Source organism: Physeter macrocephalus, chromosome 5 (genome assembly GCF_002837175.3).
Source record: "Physeter macrocephalus isolate SW-GA chromosome 5, ASM283717v5, whole genome shotgun sequence".
NCBI classification, from domain to species: Eukaryota; Metazoa; Chordata; class Mammalia; order Artiodactyla; family Physeteridae; genus Physeter; species Physeter macrocephalus.
In genome coordinates, this window is record NC_041218.1 from 23,663,783 (window position 1) to 23,676,863 (window position 13,081).

A 13,081-nucleotide genomic window follows, 5' to 3' on the forward strand; every position below is an offset into this window, starting at 1 on the left:
AGCTGCTCCGCGGCATGTGGGATCTTCCCGAACCGGGGCACGAACCCCTGTCCCCTGCATCGGCAGGCGGACTCTCAACCACTGCGCCACCAGGGAAGTCCTCATTGTAGTTTTGATTTGCATTTCTCTAATGATTAGTGATTTTGAGCATTATTTCATGTGTTTGTTGGCAGTCTGTAGACAGTTTCTTAAAAATGTTCCTGAATGCATAGCTGCTTGTAGCACCTCCAAAGGGGCAGTTGGATGACTCAGATTTGTCTTTTTCTATGAATTTCATTTATTTTTGCTGCCTCTCTCTAACATATCCATGGATGATTGAAAATAAACAATATTATTCAGCCTCCTATGATGCTCTCAGTCTTTCCAATCTTTTTTTAAAAGGCAGTCTTTATGAGATAAGTTTTTATTACCCTCATTTTATGCTTTGAACGACTTGAGTACAGAAAAGGAGAGGAACTTTTTGACACAATAAGCCTTTCTTGAAGTGGTCACTAAGTGACATTTTAAACCAAAAATCTGTTTTAAAGTAGTCACAAAACATGCAGTGTAGTAGCATAGTGTTTTAATTTTCAATTTGAAATTGGTAAAGCATTCCCTGGAGGTCCAGTGGTCAGGACTCTTTGCTTTCACTGCAGAGGGCCCCGGGTTCAGTCCCTGGTTGGGAAATTAAGATCCCACAAGCCGTGCACCATGGCTGGGAAAAAAAAAAATCTACTTTAGTTGGAAACAGAAAATGTAGTAAGTAAAATTATGCCATATAAAGTAGCATCCAAAACTGTACAGTCCCTAAGAAAATTAACAAAAAAATGAAATTGGTAAGGAACAGAATTTGCCTGGTTTGTTTCAAAACCACTTTGAATAATATACTTTTTGAAAAACTATTATCCTTACTTCCCTCTTCCCCATACTTAACTAATCTTTGAGTCATTTAGTATAGTTATAATGATCCTGGTGACAATAGATTTAGTATAACGGTATAATTTGGACATGGTTCAGCCCATGCTATGAGTTAGCATCTTTTCTCTTTCTCTGGTATTTGTATAAAACAGCCATTTTCTGAAGAATCTACATTCATTAAACTTTTTTTCCACCAAAATTCTTGGAAACAGCCTACAGCCATGGTTTTGTTTTATGGGATAGGCAGATATCACTGATGTCTTCCAAGTGTTTTAAAAGAAAAACTTATTTTGAGACAGATCTTAAAGGAAGCCTATTTAACTCTGAATACTTAGTAGTTTCCTTTGTCCACCTCTGGTAACCAAAATTAGTAGACAATGCAGAAACCAATGAAAGGAAAGACCATCTCTTTATAGGGCTAATTAATTGTGCTACTCATTTGTTCTAAGTTTGTAATTTAAATTATAAGAAGGAGACTACTTTCACAGAGACCATCTATGGGTTAGAGGTTATCTCAAAAGTTTCGTAGTTCAGTCTAAACTGAAAAGGAATAATGAAAAGAAAAAAAAAGCATAAATCACCTGGAATCGATGGCATTGTAGTGTTTGGTTTATCACATATCCTTGAGAATTTTCTTCTTCTAAATATATCAGGAAGGTCATGGGTCATGGAGTATCAGCTTCAGACTTCTTTCCTAGTAATTTTTCTCTTTGGAGTTTCTTGATTCTTTAGCCTAGTTCTAAAACCTAGAGTCTTCGTTTTTGCTCTAGTAATGCAGTCATTGATTTGATTTACCTGAAAATCTAGACATCTTTTAATGTTTCTGCTCTCATCCTCCAGTCAAGTGACTCCTAAAACATAAAACATGTTTTTGAAAGGCAAGCCTTCTAGAAAATAGAAAATGTTCGTGTACAACTTCTTTGGGGTCAGTTCAGTGAACATAGGAATACTGTATACTTTGCATTGCTGGAAAATGGGAGTGTGTAAGTAAATGATAAAAAGCAAAGACTTTTCAACTGAGTAGTATACCACTCTGGCTATATTGTCTAATATGATTGCCATTACCCACATGGCTATTGTGGCTGTTTAAATTTAAGTTAATTAAAATGAAGTTAAAATCAATTCCTTAGTTGCACTGCCGCATTCCAAGTCTTGGACAGTGCAAATATAGTCATTTCATGTCCTTGTTGTATTGGAGCTTATGAATGAGGATTTGTGATGGTATTTCTGTTGGCATGATAGTCTGTTATCTGGTGGCATTCATCTGTATTTGGATTAGTTTATTTCTCATCTTCCCAGGCCTTGGACCAGAGTCAATGGTTTGAAACAGGATATAAAATGATCTGGATACTGCTATGTTTTCTAAGTTGCCATTTTAACCATTTTTAGGCATACAGTTCAGTGGCATTAAGTACATTCATGTTGTGCAATCATCACCACCACCCATCTCTAGAACTTTTTCGTCTTCCCAAACTAAAACTCTGTACCTATTAAAGAATAATTCTCCATCCCCTCCTCTCTTCAGCCCCTGGTAACCACCACTCTACTTTTTTTTCCTCTAGGAATTTGACTATTCCAATTACCTTATGAGTAGAATGATACAATATTTGTCCTTTTGTGTCTGGCTTATTTCACTTAGCATAATATCTTCAAGGTTCATCATGTTGTAGACTATGTCAGAATTTCATTCCTTTTTAAAAATTATGGTGAAATACACATAGCATAAAATTTACCACTTTAACCATTTTTAAGTGTGTAGTTCAGTGGCTTTAAGTACATTCACATTGTTGTGTAACCATCATCAACATGCATCTCCAGAACTTTTTTCATCTTGTAAAAATGAAAATCTGTACCCATTAAACACAGTTAACTAACTCCCCATTTCTCTCTCCCTACAGCCCCTGGCAACCACCATTCTGCTTTTTGTCTCCATGAACTTGACTACTCTAGGTACCTCATATAAGTAGAATCATACAGTATTTGTCCTTTTGTGACTGGCTTTTTTCACTTAACATAATGTCCTCAGGCTTCATCCATGTTGTAGAATGTGTCAGAATTTCATCCCTTTTTAAGGCTGAATAATATTGTATGTACCATATTTTGTTTACCTATTCATCTGTTGATACACACTTGGGGAGCTTCCACGTTTTGTCTATTGTGAATACTGTTATGAGCACAGGTGTACAAATATCTGTTGGAGTCCCTGCTTTCAATTCTTTTGAGTATATCACCAGAAGGAATTGCTGGATCATATGATAATTCTATGTTTTTTTTGAGGAACTGAAATACTATTTTCTAGGTTTTACAGAATTTTAAGCTCTTGTTTTTTTTTTGTTTTTTTTTTTTGTTTTGTTTTGGCCGAGCTATGTGGCATGCGGGATCTTATTCCCCAACCTGGATCGAATCTGTGCCTCCTACAGTGGAAGCGTGGAGTCTTAACCAATGGACCGCTAGAGAAGTCCCATAAGCTCTGTTGAACTTAAAAACATTTAATTCTTAGAAAGTTGCGCTTGCTTAGATTACCTCTCCTGTGTTTCCCTAGCTTGTACCTTGGTACTGAAATATTACCAGAGAGTGTTGTACTGTTATATAGGTGAAGTTCCAGAGAGAAGCTTTATTTCTCTTTACTGTAAGTTCACAGTACTGCTAATGGGGATAATTTTGTAGTGTTTGGCATGCAGAACCCCTTGAAAGAACCGATTTAATTTTCCTCTTTCTGGTTAGACTTCCCAAAATGAAAATATGAAATTTGTATTTTTTTTTTCTTTTGGTAAGAAATTTTCTGTTAACAGAGTTTACATTATATTTTTTACTTTTTTTTTCAAGCCCACTGTACTCTTCAGTTTTTCTCCGTATTAACTGTTTACTTGTATTTTCTGTCTCAGCCATAGTTAATACCATTTATACAGATGGCCCTAAAGCAGAAGAATACACTTAGAACTAGTCTTAAAAAGGTACATGTTTTTACATAAGCACTCAGAGTTTTCTAACACTATAATGCATTTTTTATTAAACCTTAAGCTAGACATCTCATATTTCTGTACAATTAAGAAACTTGAATCTTCAGCATTATGTTAGTGTATGCTTAGTATGTCTGATAGTACTCTCATTCTTCAGGTTTATATGAGTTGTTATAAAACTTGCTCAGATAGGCAGGAATAGAGACCGGTGATTAAAGGAAATCCATTTTCTATATTTTGGCTTTCAGGAAGCCTTCACATGGGCTACCCATTTGCTTCAAATGAAATGGTTTCAAGCTTGGCATTTTCTACTTTTAAAGCAGGGCTGCCTAATATAATTAGTAAGGCCCACAGTGAATTGATTATCAAGGAATGCATGCTTCAGTCACTCCAAACCCAAGCTGACCTTATGGATCCAGATTTATTTATCTTTTTTCAGGGCCGTTCTTGAGGTTAATATTCACACGCATAGGTGGCTGAGGGTTTTTAATTTGGTTAGAGATTCTTTACGGTTGTTGAGGAAAAATTTTGGCAAAATTTCTCAGTATCATATTATGTGTGAGCAACAGCTACAGATTTGAGCCAAAGTTTATTTGATAGAGGCCATTATGACACAGGATTGTTTGAAAATGCTTGTCCCAGAAATACTGGGATTTCATCAGAAACTCAGGAGACCACAACGTGCAGTGCTGTAGTCATTTGGTCTTACTGATTCCTTTCATTGAGCTCAAGATAGAGTAATGCATATGGGCACTACCATCTTCCAACATTGTCTTGAAGATAAGAGTGTTTATTTCTCCTGGAATTTGAATAGCTTATGATGTTTTAAAGAATTATTTTTAGCCAGGAATCTCTTTCCTCCCATAAGGGAAATAATATCTCCCTCTTAATTATCTATTCAGTTATTATGGGGATGGCTGTGAAAATGTAAATTGGCCGAACTTATCTCTATAAATGAGCTTTTTTGCTTCTAGAAAACTTGTTTATGCATACATGGGTAGTCTATGGTTCTGGGAGCTTGCTTGGGGCTTTATGATTATTTTTCACTTACACTCTGCTTTTGGAGTTGGGAGTTGTTTACTCATCACTGCTGTGGTGAAGGTATTAGCTAAGTTTCATTTCATCATAGTTTCTGTATTTCAGACCATCTTGCAAAACAAATTATTTTGAAAGATAACAATTTTAGGTAGTGATGGTTTTCTTTTGAGATCTATAGCTTATATTTTTCCTAATATCCATTCATATCATTTTCTCTCCTCGCTGTTTAAGAAAACCATCAGAAAGTAACTTGTGACAGACCTAGAGATTTATCTTAAATTTGTAAAATTTTCATAAAGGATTAGATACAAAAACTTAAGATAGTTGACTGACAGAAAATTCCTTTCTTTCAGGTTAATAAGACTAGTTTGTTCTTTACCTGTCTCATGAAAATGCCTTTTTCTTGATTTGGGAAATTCTGATTTTCTAGCTCTATACCATATTGGTACAAGGCATGTGTCTATAATGTTGCAGTGTCTGACTGACTGTTTTTTAGGGGTTCTTTTTACTATGCTCTTGCCTGGTCTGCCCCTCCTTCCAGTATACTATAAATCTTTATTTAATAGATGTATTATTCACTAATTGAAATGTTTTTAAAAAGTACAGCAGTCTTACACGTTTATTCTTACTTCAAATTTCATTGAAATATTTGTATTTCCAGAACCTAATTTTCTATTTGCCAGAGCTCTTCTGTTTTCAGTGAAGTATTTTTAAGTAATGCTGCTTAATTTGAGGAGTTTTTGTATAGGGTTAACTAGCAGCTCTAATCTGCTTCTGATTCTTGGCAGCTGATGAATCCTTAGGCCCCCTATCTGGGTGTGTACTTGCAATGTTAAGGGTCTGCTCAGTGATTTCCGTTGATTAGGCAGTTTTAGAACTGTTAGTGTAGAAGTGAGTCCTGGAGCAGTCGTGACCGTTAAAGAAAAAAGGGCAAGTACTTTTAGGATCTGCTGTGAAGTATAATGAAAGACTTAGAGCATGTTAGTGAAAGGATTGCTGGGCCATAGCCTGCTTCATATTCATCACATAGTCATGAAAACATCTTTTGAAAAGAATGATATAAAGGCCTGTTCTGCTACTGCTTTGTGAAATAGAAGATTGGAATTAGTTGCTTAAATGGAAAATGTTCTCTTGTTGCAGCCTCTTTGAAATGTGCTGCTAGTGGGAGCTGCAGCTTCCTCCTGCTGACTCTGAGCCCCAGGCTTCGGTTGAGATGGTCCTTTCAGAAATGTGGAGCTTAGTCCAAGCCTGGATTTCAGTGGGTAGCACCTGGCATCTGTGGCTAGAAAGTCCTATGAAGTGTAAGTGCTTTATTCTCTCCTTGTAAAGAATCCCTTTTCCTTTCTTCTTTCTGCAGCTTAGCAGAGGGGAAGAACAGTGAGCAATGTACTATAGTATCTGAGGTATCAGGATTTGGTTCCATTTTCTTAATGATTCAGTGATCAAAACAGGATTACTTGTTTTTTGGATGCCAACAATTCTTAAACCCTCCTGGAATTCAAAATAAAGGAACAAATTATGACCCCTTAATATATAGTACTGGCAGTATCATCCTGGGTAATTTTTCACTGACAGTTTACTTAGTAGACTGTGATATTCAAGTTTCCCAGGTTTCTTTAGAGGTCAGTTTTGTATTTCGTTCTTTGTTCCAAAAGACAAATATTTGAAAAGAGAGGCACATTTGACCAGTGGGTGAGGCAGCATCAAGATAAATAAGGATGCTTGAAATGAGAAGACAGTTCTTTTTTCACTTCGGTTCTACTTGACACATTTACACAAGGAGCAGTATGGGAATTTTCCTAAGACCGATTCCTCATAGAATTATCCTAGGAAATACATATAGCTGCCATCTATATTTTAGTTTAATTAAAAAACAGAAAACTATGATAACATAATGAGTGTTAGAAGATGCAGTTTATATTTGGTTTAGTTGCCTGGGGTTAACTGCTATTCTCCTTTTTTTTTTTTTTCCTATTTCAGAAATACTGGTAATATTTTAAAGTAAGGTCATTCCAGAAAAGACTCCCATTTTGGGGAGACTTTAAGTTTCCCTTCACTGAAATTTTTCTGAGATTCTTAAATCTTCCGATTTTGGCTAGGAAAATATTGAGCTTCTTCTCATTGCTAAAGCAAAATATATATTTAAAACAAAACAGAACCAAGGCTCCAACTGGGTAAGGCAAGCAAAGTTCTACAAATGAGAACTCTGAATGAAAAAGGTCCTTTCAGGGCCTTTGTTTTCTTTATCTGTAAACTGGTTTGCTTGTTTTCTCTTGCCCTTTCTCTCTCTAAACATTGTGGATTCTGTTCTTATAGCTTACTCCCAATCCAGTAAGTATCTCAGCTACCTAGTAAAAGAATGGGCTTCATGTTTGGGAAAACAAAGAGGTGTTATAGATTTATGAGATGATAGTATCTTGTCATTTTGCTTCATATTTAATAATATATATTTGTTTAAATGGCTCTATGGCCAGGAGATTTTGAGAGAGGCAGAAATAATTAAGGTTGTTCTTTACTTTTGAAGAGATAACAGTCTATTAAAAAAGATGAACAAAGGCCCAAATAATTACAATATAAAGTTCTACAATTGAGCTGTTACAGTCAAGGGTACCTTGGTAGTAAGGAAAAAGGATTACTCCTCCAATATTTTCTCTTTATTTATGGCTTTCAGGAGTTTGAATATGATGTGTTTAGCATTTGGTTGTTTGTTTGGGGGAGTGGGGGACAGTAACATTCTCTGTTGCCCTTGTCTAGTGTAGTCTTTAGCAGTTCCAGTGTCCAGTGTTCTCATTGGTGGGGCTTTCTCAGTGATTCTGTCCTCCCCTGTGGCATTCATGCTCTGCCTTGCATCTGGCAGATCTTGTGCAGGATACATTTTTTTTGCCCTTCCTTCAGTGGTAGGAGACCTCTGTGGTGTTATTGTTATAGCATCATGGGCTCAAGACGGTTTTATGCCCTGTCCTGTAGGGGTAGAGGTTTTTTTCTTTTACCCTTACTGCAACAGCAATGGGTCTTACTTAACCTATAAGCCTTGAGGGTAACATCATTTGCTGCCCTTCCCATACCAGTTAAGGCTTTTGTTCAGTGGGGGAGAAGGGTCTAGTCAGAGCTTTTTGTGTCCTTTCTGCTATTGTGGCTACTCCTGTCCTCCAAGACTGTACCACCAAAGAGGTTTTCTCTGGTCTCCTGCCCTACCCCCATTCTTTCTCCTGAGTATTTGGTGGAGGGGTGTGGATAAGAGCCTGTAGGTGTTTGTGAATTCCCCTTGTGTCCAAGAGTCCCATGGGTTTTATATGTTCATACTAGCCCACACATATACAATTTTTTAAATCAATTTGATAATAATTTTAATTGAATTTTTATTACCTGGTCGTCTGGTGCCCCGTATCTCTTTTCTTTGTTCTGCCACAGATGAGCCAACGCTTGGTGAGGTCTCTTTAAATTTCAGTCTACTTGGTTGTCCTGGGACCTCAGCTTTCTGATGCATTTAAGAAAAGTTACTTTGTAGTTTATTTGCTTTTATTTATTAACTCCAAAGCAATGTTCTTTTCCACTTTCTGCATCTTAGGAGAATGTGAAATTCCTCTCAGGTATATAGATTCATTTATTTTAAACCCTACAAGATACTGTTGCTTTATATAGTCAGTGTTCACAGAGATTTACTTACATACTTAGCCTTTCCATTACTCTTCATTCCTTCCTGATTTCCATGTTTCTATCCAGAATTATTTTCATTCTGCTTGAAGAACACCCTTTAGTAATTTCTTCTTTGTTCTATTGGTAATGAACTCTCTCCTTTTATTCTTTTGGTCCCAAAGTGTCTTAATTTTGTTGCATTTTGGAAGGATTTTTTGCTGGGTATAAGTAACCAATTGGCAATTATTTTCTTCCAGTACTTTGAAGATATTTGATTCCCATTTTTTATTTTGGCAAGTCAGCTATCAGTCTAATTGTTCCTTTAAAGGTAATACATTTTTTTTCCTCTGGCCTTTAAGACTTTCCTTTTTGTCTTTAGCAGTTTTTTAGCAGTGTTATTTGATGTGCTTAGGTCTGGTTTTTCTATCCTTAGGGTTTGCAGAGTTTCTTAAACTGTGGCTTGGTGTCTTATCAGTTTGGAAATTCCTCAGCCATTATGTTTAAATAGTGTCCCATTTTTTTCTTTTCCTTCTGAGATTTCGGTCATGTTTGTTAGACTTTTTCACTATGTCCCATATGTCACTTGCATTCTTCCTATTCTTTACCTTCTATTTTTTGAGTTTGTGCTTCGGGTCTTATTTTCTATTGACCTATTCTCTAGCATAGTAATCTTTTCTTCAGTTGTCTGATTTGCTATTCAACCCTTCCATTTGGGTCTTAATTTCATTTACTGTATTTTTCAGTTCTAGAATTTCCCTTTGATTCTTTTTTTAGATTCCATTTCTTAATGCAAATTCCAATTCGTTTTCTAATTCTTGAATATGTTAATCAGCTATTTAATTTTTCCCAATTGTTTATTTTGAAAAATTCATAACTTGAAAGAACTGTATAGTGAACACTGATTCATGATAAGCCCTTCTCAAATTGCCTGTTCCCATTTGCTTTCTCTCTTTTTTCTTTCTTTCTCTCCCTTTTGGAATCTTTTGGAAGTAAATTGCAGATTTTATAATGCTGTACCCCTAAACATTTTGACGTATAGCTTGTAGAACAAAGACATTCTACTAAACTAAAACCGTTGTCACATTAAAGAAATTTAACATTGATATACAATAATATTATCTAATACACAGTCCATATTCAAATTTCCCAGTTGTTTCAGTTGCAGATTTCTAGCTTTTTAAAAATTTTACTTTCACTAATCCAGGATCCAATCAAGGATAGTGCATTACTTTTAGGTGTTATGTCACTTTAGTTTCCTAGGTATTTTTTTTTTCCTTTTATGATAGTGACATTAAAAAACAAATCCAGGCCCATTTTGTCTTTGTTTTTAATATGACCCACTCGCTATTTTGCTTTGTCTGGTTGTTTCCTCATGATTGTATTCAACTTAAACAGTTTTTGGAAAAATACTACATGAACGAAAAATTGTTTTCAGTGAATCACACCAAGAGTCACTTAAAATCTGTTTGTCCCATTATTGGTGATGCTAAGTTTTATCATTTTGGTTGAGACATCACAGTTATTTTAGTCCTCATCTGATAATTCCGTTACCTAGATAAGTTATTTTCTTTTTTTTTTCTTTTTTTTTTTTTTTGCGGTACGCGGGCCTCTCACTGTTGTGGCCTCTCCCGTTGCGGAGCACAGGCTCCGGACTCGCAGGCTCAGCGGCCATGGGTCACGGGCCCAGCCGCTCCGCAGCATGTGGGATCTTCCCGGACCGGGGCACGAACCCGCGTCCCCTGCATCGGCAGGCGGACACTCAACCACTGCGCCACCAGGGAAGCCCGTTAAGTTATTTTCTATTGTCTGTTTCCACCCCCAACCTTCCCTTTTTTGCTTTCGTTTGATAAATACTGGATATATTGTTTATGAAAAGTTGAAGAGATAATAAATGATAAATTACCTGAGGTAATTTCTTTTGCTTCTGGCAGGTCTTTATGATAGGACCAGATCCCTTTAGTTTGTGAAGGGATTGAGCAGATTCTAAATTGTGTGTTTCTTTTTTGTAAAATACACATGGCATTAAATTTACCATTCTAACTATTTTAAAGTGTACAACTCAATGAGAGTAAGTATATTCATGTTGTTTTATGACCACCAACACAAGCAATCTCCAGAATTTTTTTATCTTCTACAATTAAAACTGTACCCATTAAATGATAATGCTGCCCATTCTCCCTCCCATCAACCCTTGGCAACCAAAATTCTAACTTTGTCTCTATGAATTTGACTACTGCAGGTACCTCATGTAAGTGGAATCATACAATATTTGTCCTTTTGTGTCAAGCTTATTTTACTAAACATAATGTCCTCAAAGTTCATCCATGTTATGGCATGTAATGGTACTTCCTTCCTTTTTAAGGCTGACTAATAGTCCACTGTATGTATATGCCACATTTTGTTTATCCATTCTTCTGTCAATGAACATTTGAGTTGTTTTCAACTTTTGGTTATTGTGAAATATGCTGCTATGAACATTGGTGTATAAATATCTGTTTGAGTCCCTGCTTTTGATTGTTTTGGCTATCTACCCAAAAGTGGAATTGCTGCATTATGTGGTAATTTTATTTTTAATTTTTTGAGGAACTGCCATACTATTTTCCATATTGGCTGCACTATTTTACATTTCCACTGGCAACGTGCATTGTTACACTTTCTCTACATCCTCATCAACACTTGGTTTTTTTTATTTTTTTTTTATTTTTTATTTTGTTTGTTTTGGCCACGTTGCAGCCTGTGGGATCTTAGTTCCCTGACCAGGAATCGAACCCGTGCCCCCTGCAGTGGAAGTGCGGAGTCTCAACTGCTGGACTGCCAGGGAAGTCCCTGCCTATTTTTAAAAAATTATTTTATTTAATTTATTTTATTTTATGCTGCATTGGGTCTTCATTGCTACACACAGGCTTTCTCTAGCTGCATTGAGTGGGGGCTACTCTTCATTGTGGTGCACGGGCTTCTCATTGCAGTGGCATCTCTTGTTGTGGAGCATGGGTTCTAGGTGCGAGGGCTTCAGTAGTTGTGACACGCAGGCTCAGTAGTCGTGGCTTGTGGGCTCTAGAGTGCAGGTTGAGTAGTTGTGGTGCACGGGCTTAGTTGTGCCGTGGCATGTGGGATCTTCCCAGACCAGGGCTCGGACTCATGGCCCCTGTGTCAGCAGGTGGATTCTTAACCACTGCACCACCAGGGAAGTCCCTCTGCCTGTTTTTAAATTGGGTTTGGTTTTGTTGTTGTTGTTGTGTTGTAGGAGTTCTTTATATATTGTGAATATTAACCCCTTATGAGATACGTCATTTGCAAATATTTTCTCCCATTCTGTGGGTTGCCTTCTCATACTGATTATATCTTTTAATGATGAATAGAAGTTTAAAATTTTGATGTAGTCCAATTTATGTGTTTTTACTTTTGTTGCTTGTGTTTTTGTTTGTTTGGTTTTTTTTTTTGGCCTTGCTCCGTGGCATGCAGGATCTTAGTTCCCTGACTAGGGATCGAACCCCATGCCCTATGCATTGGAAGCACAGAGTCCTAACTACTGGACCGCCAGGGAATTCCCTGTTGCTTGTGTTTTTGATCCAAGAAATCATTGCCAAATTTAATGCACATATAGCTTTCCCCCCATGAGTTTTATAGTTTTAGGTCTTACATTTAAGTTTTGATCCATTTTGAGTTAATTTTTGTATATGATGTCCTGTCCTTATTGAAAATCATTTGACCATATATGCATGGATTCATTTCTGGGCTCTCTATTCTGTTCCAGTGGTCTTGTTTCTGTCTTTATGCCAGTACTAAACTTTTTTTTTTTTTTTGGTGGCAAAAACACAAAATATGAAATTCAACCTCCCAACAGTTTGCAAGTATACAGTGCAATATTTTGCAAGCATACAGTGCAGTATTGTTGACGACATGCATGTTGTGTAGCGGATCCCCCTGAACCCCCCGCATCCTACATGACTGAAACTCTGCATCCACTGAACAACTCTCCACCTCCTCCTCCTCCTAGCCCCTGAGTTTGACTACTTTAGATAGCTCATATAAATGGAATCATGCAGCATTTGCCGTTTTATGACTGACATATTTTACTCAGCATAATACCCTCAAGGTTCATCTATGCCTTTGCAGCACATGACAGGATTTTTAAGACTAAGTGATAATCCATTAAGACTGAATGGATACTCCATTCCATGTATATATCACATTTTCTTTATCCATTCATCCATTGATGGACGTTTAGTTTGCTTCCACCTCTTGGCATTTGTGAATAATGCTGCAATGAACGTGGGTGTGCAAATATCTTTTTGAGATGTTATTTTCAATTCTTTTGGGTATATATCCAGAAGTGGAGTTGCTGGATCACATGGTAGTTACATTTTTAATTTTGATGAACCTCCATACTGTTTTCCATAGTGTCTGCACTATTTTTTTTGTTTGTTTTTTTTTTTTGCGGTACGTGGGCCTCTCACTGTTGTGGCCCCTCCCGTTGCGGAGCACAGGCTCCGGACGTGCAGGCTCAGCAGCCATGGCTCACGGGCCTAGCTGCTCCGCGGCCTGTAGGA

At 36.9% G+C, this 13,081-nt stretch overlaps 1 protein-coding gene across 2 annotated transcripts in view; it reads left to right on the forward strand.

The window, feature by feature from the left end:
• TNPO3 (transportin 3) overlaps positions 1-13,081 on the forward strand; it is an 88,533-nt gene that overhangs the window by 6,597 nt on the left and 68,855 nt on the right. The window contains exon 1 of one of the 2 annotated variants that reach the window (XM_055084847.1): positions 2,815-2,847. The exons of the other annotated variant lie outside the window; for it this stretch is intronic. The gene's annotated coding sequence lies outside the window, so the exon portion shown is untranslated. Of the gene's footprint in view, positions 1-2,814; positions 2,848-13,081 lie in introns of those variants that run through there. 2 annotated transcript variants of the gene reach the window in all.